The following is a 9206-nucleotide window of genomic DNA, read 5'->3' on the forward strand; positions in this document are numbered from 1 at the left end:
CTTGGCTACCTTTAACCAATTGATTACTCTATTTATTCATGTATTTGTATGTCTGTTAATAAATAAATGTGTTCATTTAGTTTAATGTAACTTTGGTTTAGGTCAGAGGAAGCCAGGTAAATGTTTTCGAAAAACTGTACTTCTTCCTTAATTAAGGTATCTTCAAGGAAGGAAAATCTTCTAGTAGCCTTAAATTACAGTTATGATTCAAACTCAAATAATGGAGTTATTCAATGTGGATTTAAACATTAACTCCATAGACTAGGCCTACAAAAATGTTTTCCTCACCAGTCAGTTACATTGGCAAAATAAATAAACTAAAGTATTTATAGCAACTCTAACATAACACTAAAAAGCATGACTGAAAAGCTCAACATTCAAGATATCTATTTATTTACATATTTTTATTTAGCTGTTTATGTTTAAGCCTAGAGACGATGAGAAAGTGTAGGCAAAAGAAAGTGGCATAAAACTTGAAAGCGATGATGTTGCCCTATCTGGCTACAGACATCAGACACAACAATAGGCTATTCTTCCGCAAAAAAATTTTTTTAACTTGCCTTCTTTTTCGTCTTTTGGATGTCCCGGAGATCGAGAGATCTGATCTATGTCACGTGCAGGGATTCCACCTACGTCAATGGGTACCCTTGATTTACGTCATCGGAGAGATTGGCCCTCGTTGTTCTTCACGAGACAAGCATATCCCATTCTATCGAATACAAAAGAGTGAATGGAACAAAGGGGAAATTAATCTAGCAAGAAAACGAGCATCAAGTTGCAATAAGAAAATCGGTGAAGAAAAGCCCACTTTGTCTTAAAGACTTTGCTGTTTTGTTCTACTATTTTTTTTTTTTTATGACTCCAATATAGAAAAGAGAAAAGTAAACATGTAAAACACACAGACCGAGATGAACCTGAACAAGCGGACCCGCCGGAGTAAAGTGACGACGAGCATGGTTGCGCTTTGAAATTGATGGGAGTGAAGCGAAACTACCATCTAAGAAGATTGTTACAACAACATGATGAAGAAACCTAGGCAAGTTAATAAAAGTTATTTCTAAAGTTGTTATTATTATTTTTAAATAAAAAGTGATGGTTGAATAAATCACCTATAAATAAGCATATGTGAATGCGAAATATTTGCATGAATACGCAACACAAGTAGTTTAGCTATGGTGCACGTGCAAATTAATTAATTGCATAATGTCTGTTTCAAATAATAATCAGGAATCATAATTGTCCAAACACATTTTCAAATTCTTGAAAAAATATATATACACTACCAGTCAAAAGTATGGACACACCTACTCATTCAAGGGTTTTTCTTTATTTTTACTATTTTGTACATTCTAGAATAATAGTGAAGACATCAAAACTATGAAATAACACATATGGAATCATGTAGTAACCAAAAAGTGTTAAACAAATCAAAATATATTTTATATTTGAGATTCTTCAAAGTAGCCACCCTTTGCCTTGATGACAGCTTTGCACACACTTGGCATTCTCTCAACCAGCTTCATGAGGTAGTCACCTGGAATGCATTTCAATTAACAGGTGTGCCTTCTTAAAAGTTAATTTGTGGAATTTCTTTCCTTCTTAATGCATTTGAGCCAATCAGTTGTGTTGTGACAAGGTAGGGGGGTATACAGAAGATAGCCATATTTGGTAAAATACCAAGTCCATATTATGGCCAGAACAGCTCAAATAAGCAAAGAGAAACGACAGTCCATCATTACTTTAAGACATGAAGGTCAGTCAATACCGAACATTTCAAGAACTTTGAAAGTTTCTTCAAGTGCAGTCGCAAAAACCATCAAGCGCTATGATGAAACTGGCTCTCATGAGGACCGCCACAGGAATGGAAGACCCAGAGTTACCTCTGCTGCAGAGGATAAGTTCATTAGAGTTACCAGCATCAGAAATTGAAGCCCAAATAAATGCTTCAGAGTTCAAGTCACAGACACATCTCAACATCAACTGTTCAGAGGGGACTGTGTGAATCAGGCCTTCATGGCCGAATTGCTGCAAAGAAACCACTACTAAAGAACACCAGTAACAAGAAGAGCTTGGGCCAAGAAACACAAGCAATGGACATTAGGCCAGTGGAAATTTGTCCTTTGGTCTGGAGTCCAAATTGGAGATTTCTGGTTCCAACTGCCGTGTCTTTGTGAGACGCGTGTGGGTGAACGGATGATCTCCGCATGTGTAGTTCCCACCGTAAAGCATGGAGGAGGAGGTGTTATGGTGTGGGGGTGCTTTGCTCCAGACACGGTCTGTGATTTATTTAGAATTCAAGGCACACTTAACCAGCATGTCTACCACAGCATTCTGCAGCGATACGCCATCCCATCTAGTTTGGGCTTAGTGGGACTATCATTTGTTTTTCAACAGGACAATGACCCAACACACCTCCAGGCTGTGTAAGGGCTATTTTACCAAGAAGGAGAGTGATGGAGTGCTGCATCAGATGACCTGGCCTCCACAATCCTCCGACCTCAACCCAATGAAGATGGTTTGGGATGAAGGAAAAGCCGCCAACAAGTGCTCAGCATATGAGGGAACTCCTTCAAGACTGTTGGAAAAGCATTCCAGGTGAAGCTGGTTGGGAGAATGCCAAGAGTGTGCAAAGCTGTCATCAAGGCAAAGGGTGGCTATTTGAAGAATCTCAAATATATTTTGATTTGTTTAACACTTTTTTTTGGTTACTACATGATTCCATATGTGTTATTTCATAGTTTTGATGTCTTCACTATTATTATACAATGTAGAAAATAGTACAAATAAAAAAAAAAACTTGAATGAGTAGGTGTGTCCAAACTTTTGACTGGTACTAATAAATATATATTGTATTTTTGGGGGTCCTTTACTATTTATATTTTTGCCAACTTTTACTTCACTACATTCCTAAAAAAGATAATGTACTTTTTACTCCATACATTTTCCCTGACACCCAAAAGTACTCGTTACATTTTGACAGGAAAATTGTAAAATTCACACACTTATCAAGAGAACATCCCTGGTCATCCCTACTGCCTCTGATCTGGCGGACTCACTAAACACGAATGCTTCGTTTGTAAATTATGTCTGAGTGTTGGAATGTGCCCCTGGCTATCCATCAATAAAAATAAAAATGGTGCCGTCTGGTTTGGAAATGATTTATACCCTGCTCAAAAATATAAAGGGAACACTTAAACAACACAATGTAACTCCAAGTCAATCACACTTTTGTGAAATCAAACTGTCCACTTAGGAAGCAACACTGATTGACAATAAATGTCACATGCTGTTGTGCAAATGGAATAGACAACAGGTGGAAATTATAGGCAATTAGCAAGACACCCCCAATAAAGGACTGGTTTTGCAGGTGGTGACCACAGACCACTTTTCAGTTACTATGCTTCCTGGCTGATGTTTTGGTCACTTTTGAATGCTGGTGGTGCTTTCACTCTAGTGGTAGCATGAGACGGAGTCTACAACCCACACAAGTGGCTCAGGTAGTGCAGCTCATCCAGGATGGCACATCAATGCGAGCTGTGGCAAGAAGGTTTGCTGTGTCTGTCAGCGTAGTGTCCAGAGCATGGAGGCGCTACCAGGAGACAGGCCAGTACATCAGGAGACGTGGAGGAGGCCGTAGGAGGGCAACAATCCAGCAGCAGGACTGCTACCTCCGCCTTTGTGCAAGGAGCAGGAGGAGCACTGCCAGAGCCCTGCAAAATGACCTCCAGCAGGCCACAAATGTGCATGTGTCTGCTCAAACGGTCAGAAACAGACTCCATGAGGGTGGTATGAGGGCCCGACGTCCACAGGTGGGGGTTGTGCTTACAGCCCAACACCGTGCAGGACGTTTGGCATTTGCCAGAGAACACCAAGATTGGCAAATTCGCCACTGGCGCCCTGTGCTCTTCACAGATGAAAGCAGGTTCACACTGAGCACATGTGACAGACGTGACAGAGTCTGGAGACGCCGTGGAGAACGTTCTGCTGCCTGCAACATCCTCCAGCATGACCGGTTTGGCGGTGGGTCAGTCATGGTGTGGGGTGGCATTTCTTTGGAGGGCCGCACAGCCCTCCATGTGCTCGCCAGAGGTAGCCTGACTGCCATTAGGTACCGAGATGAGATCCTCAGACCCCTTGTGAGACCATATGCTGGTGCGGTTGGCCCTGGGTTCCTCCTAATGCAAGACAATGCTAGACCTCATGTGGCTGGAGTGTGTCAGCAGTTCCTGCAAGAGGAAGGCATTGATGCTATGGACTTGCCCGCCCGTTCCCCAGACCTGAATCCAATTGAGCACATCTGGGACATCATGTCTCGCTCCATCCACCAAAGCCACGTTGCACCACAGACTGTCCAGGAGTTGGCGGATGCTTTAGTCCAGGTCTGGGAGGAGATCCCTCAGGAGACCATCCGCTACCTCATCAGGAGCATGCCCAGGCGTTGTAGGGAGGTCATACAGGCACGTGGAGGCCACACACACTACTGAGCCTCATTTTGACTTGTTTTAAGGACATTACATCAAAGTTGGATCAGCCTGTAGTGTGGTTTTCCACTTTAATTTTGAGGGTGACTCCAAATCCAGACCTCCATGGGTTGATACATTTGATTTCCATTGATAATTTGTGTGTGATTTTGTTGTCAGCACATTCAACTATGTAAAGAAAAAAGTATTTAATAAGATTATTTCATTCATTCAGATCTAGGATGTGTTATTTTAGTGTTCCCTTCATTTTTTTGAGCTGTGTACTTTTACTTTTGATACTTAAGTACATTTTAGCAATTCCATGTACTTTTGATACTTAAGTATATTTTAAACCAAATACTTTTAGACTTTTACTCAAGTAGTATTTTACTGGGCGACTTTCACTTTTACTTGAGTAATATTCTATTAAGGTACCTTTACTTTTACTCAAGTATGACAATTGAGTACTTTTTCCACCACTGTATGTATGTATGTATGTATGTATATATACAGGTAAAAGTCAGTAAATTAGAATATTTTGAAAAACTTGATTTATTTCAGTAATTGCATTCAAAAGGTGTAACTTGTACATTATATTTATTCATTGCACACAGACTGATGCATTCAAATGTTTATTTCATTTAATTTTGATGATTTGAAGTGGCAACAAATGAAAATCCAAAATTCCGTGTGTCACAAAATTAGAATATTGTGTAAGGGTTACATTTTGAAGACACCTGGTGCCACAAACTAATCAGCTGATTAACTCAAAACACCTGCAAAGGGCTTTAAATGGTCTCTCAGTCCAGTTCTGAAGCCTACACAAACATGGGGGAAGACTTCAGATTTGACAGCTGTCCAAAAGGCGACCATCGACACATTGCACAAGGAGGGAAAGACACAAAAGGTTATTGCAGAAGAGGCTGGCTGTTCTCAGAGCTCTGTGTCCAAACACATTAATAGAGAGGCAAAGGGAAGGAAAAACTGTGGTCAGAAAAAGTGTACAAGCGATAGGGATCACCGCGCCTAGTCAAGATTGTGAAAAAAAACCATTCAAAAATGTGGGGGAGATTCACAAGGAGTGGACAGCTGCTGGAGTCAGGGCTTCAAGATCCACCACCAAGAGACGCTTGAAAGACATGGGTTTCAACTGCCGCATACCTCGTGTCAAGCCACTGTTGACCAAGAAACAGCGAAAAGCGTCTCACCTGGGCTAAGGAAAAAAAAGAGCTGGACTGCTGCTGAGTGGTCTAAAGTCATGTTTTCTGACGAAAGCAAATTTTGCATTTCCTTTGGAAATCGAGGTCCCAGAGTCTGGAGGAAGACAGGAGAGGCACAGGATCCACGTTGCCTGAAGTCTAGTGTAAAGTTTCCACCATCAGTGATGGTTTGGGGTGCCATGTCATCTGCTGGTGTCGGTCCACTCTGTTTCCTGAGATCCAGGGTCAACGCAGCCGTCTACCAGCAAGTTTTAGAGCACTTCATGCTTCCTGCTGCTGACCTGCTCTATGGAGATGGAGATTTCAGGTTCCAACAGGACTTGGCGCCTGCACACAGCGCAAAATCTACCCGTGCCTGGTTTACGGACCATGGTATTTCTGTTCTAAATTGGCCAGCCAACTCCCCTGACCTTAGCCCCATAGAAAATCTGTGGGGTATTGTGAAAAGGAAGATGCAGAATGCCAGACCCAACAACGCAGAAGAGTTGAAGGCCACTATCAGAGCAACCTGGGCTCTCATAACACCTGAGCAGTGCCAGAAACTCATCGACTCCATGCCACGCCGCATTAATGCAGTAATTGAGGCAAAAGGAGCTCCAACCAAGTATTGAGTATTGTACATGCTCATATTTTTCATTTTCATACTTTTCAGTTGGCCAACATTTCTAAAAATCCCTTTTTTGTATTAGCCTTAAGTAATATTCTAATTTTGTGACACACGGAATTTTGGATTTTCATTTGTTGCCACTTCAAATCATCAAAATTAAATGAAATAAACATTTGAATGCATCAGTCTGTGTGCAATGAATAAATATAATGTACAAGTTACACCTTTTGAATGCAATTACTGAAATAAATCAAGTTTTTCAAAATATTCTAATTTACTGACTTTTACCTGTATATATATAAACTCAGCAAAAAAAGAAAAGTCCTCTCACTGTTAATTGCGTTTATTTTCAGCAAACTTAACATGTAAATATTTGTATGAACATAACAAGATTCAACAACTGAGACATAAACTGAACGAGTTCCACAGACATGTGACTAACAGAAATTGAATAATGTGTCCCTGAACAAAGGGGGGGGTCAAAATCAAAAGTAACAGTCAGTATCTGGTGTGGCCACCAGCTGCATTAAGTACTGCAGTGCATCTCCTCCTCATGGACTGCACCAGATTTGCCAGTTCTTGCTGTGAGATGTTACCCCACTCTTCCACCAAGGTACCTGCAAGTTCCCGGACATTTCTGGGGGGAATGGCCCTAGCCCTCACCCTCCGATCCAACAGGTCCCAGATGTGCTCAATGGGATTGAGATCCGGGCTCTTCGCTGGCCATGGCAGAACACTGACATTCCTGTCTTGCAGGAAATCACGCACAGAACGAGCAGTATGGCTGGTGGCATTGTCATGCTGGAGGGTCATGTCAGGATGAGCCTGCAGGAAGGGTACCACATGAGGGAGGAGGATGTCTTCCCTGTAACGCACAGCGTTGAGATTGCCTGCAATGACAACAAGCTCAGTCCGATGATGCTATGACACACTGCCCCAGACCATGACGGACCCTCCACCTCCAAATCGATACCGCTCCAGAGTACAGGCCTTGGTGTAACGCTCATTCCCTCGACGATAAATGCGAATCCGACCATCACCCCTGGTGAGACAAAACCGCGACTCGTCAGTGAAGAGCACTTTTTGCTAGTCCTGTCAGGTCCAGCGACGGTGGGTTTGTGGCCATAGGCGACGTTGTTGCCGGTGATGTCTGGTGAGGACCTACCTTACAACAGGTCTACAAGCTCTCAGTCCAGCCTCTCTCAGCCTATTGCGGACAGTCTGAGCACTGATGGAGGGATTGTGCGTTCCTGGTGTAACTCGGGCTGTTGTTGTTGCCATCCTGTACCTGTCCCGCAGGTGTGATGTTCGGATGTACTGATCCTGTGCAGGTGTTGTTACACGTGGTCTGCCACTGTGAGGATGATCAGCTGTCCGTCCTCCTTGCAGCATGCCTAAGGCATGTTCACGCAGATGAGCAGGGACTCTGGGCATCTTTCTTTTGGTGTTTTTCAGAGTCAGTAGAAAGGCCTCTTTAGTGTCCTAAGTTTTCATTACTGTGACCTTAATTGCCCACCTTCTGTAAGTTGTTAGTGTCTTAACGACCGTTCCACAGGTGCATGTTCATTAATTGTTCATGGTTCATTGAACAAGCATGGGAAACAGTGTTTAAACCCTTTACAATGAAGATCTGTGAAGTTATTTGGATTTTTACAAATTATCTTTGAAAGACAGGGTCCTGAAAAAGGGACGTTTCTTTTTTTGCTGAGTTGTACATATACACACAGTTCATTCTGAAATTATTCAGACCCCTTGACTTTTTCCACATTTTGTTACGTTACAGCATTATTCTAAAATGTATAAAATATTCCTCATCAATCTACACACAATACCCCATAATGACAAAGCGAAAACCGGTTTTTATTTTAAAAAATACAGAAACACCGATTTACATAAGTATTCAGACCCTTTGCTATGAGACTCGAAATTGAGCTCAGATGCATCCTGTTTCCATTGATCATCCTTGAGATGTTTCTACAACTTGATTGGAGTCCACCTGTGGTAAATTCAATTGATTGGACATGATTTGGAAAGGCACACACCTGTCTATATAAGGTCCCACAGTTGACAGTGCATGTCAGAGCAAACACCAAGCCATGAGGTCGAAGGAATTGTCCGTAGAGCTCCAAGACAGGATTGTGTCGAGGCACAGATTTGGGGAAGGGTACCAAAAAAATTCTGCAGCATTGAAGGTCCCCAAGAACACAGTGGCTTCAAACTTTCTTAAATGGAAGAAGTTTGGAACCACCAAGACTCTTCCTAGAGCTGGCTGCCCGGCCAAACTGAGCAATCTCTGGGGAGAAGGGCTTTGGTCAGGGAGGTGACCAAAAACTTGATGGTCATTCTGACAGAGCTCTAGAGTTCCTCTGTGGAGATGGGAGAACCTTCCAGAAGGACAACCATCTGCACCACCACCAATCAGTCCTTCATGGTAGAGTGGCCAGATGGAAGCCACTCCTCAGTAAAAGGCACATGAAAGCCCACTTGGAGTTTGCCAAAAGGCACCTAAAAAGACTCTCAGACCATGAGAAACAAGATTCTCTGGTCTGATGAAACCATGATTGAATTCTTTGCCCGAATGCCAAGCGTCACGTCTAGAGGAAACCTGGCACATTCCCTATGGTGATGCATGGTGGTGTGGCTTCGGGACAAGTCTCTGAATGTCCTTGAGTGGCCCAGCCAGAGCCCGGACTTGAACCCGATCGAACATCTCTAGAGAGACCTGAAAATACAGTGGGGAAAAAAAGTATTTAGTCAGCCACCAATTGTGCAAGTTCTCCCACTTAAAAAGATGAGAGAGGCCTGTAATTTTCATCATAGGTACACGTCAACTATGACAGACAAAATTTGGAAAAAAATCCAGAAAATCACTTTGTAGGATTTTTAATGAATTTATTTGCAAATTATGGTGGAAAATTA

This window comes from Coregonus clupeaformis, chromosome 10 (assembly GCF_020615455.1).
Source record: "Coregonus clupeaformis isolate EN_2021a chromosome 10, ASM2061545v1, whole genome shotgun sequence".
NCBI classification, from domain to species: Eukaryota; Metazoa; Chordata; class Actinopteri; order Salmoniformes; family Salmonidae; genus Coregonus; species Coregonus clupeaformis.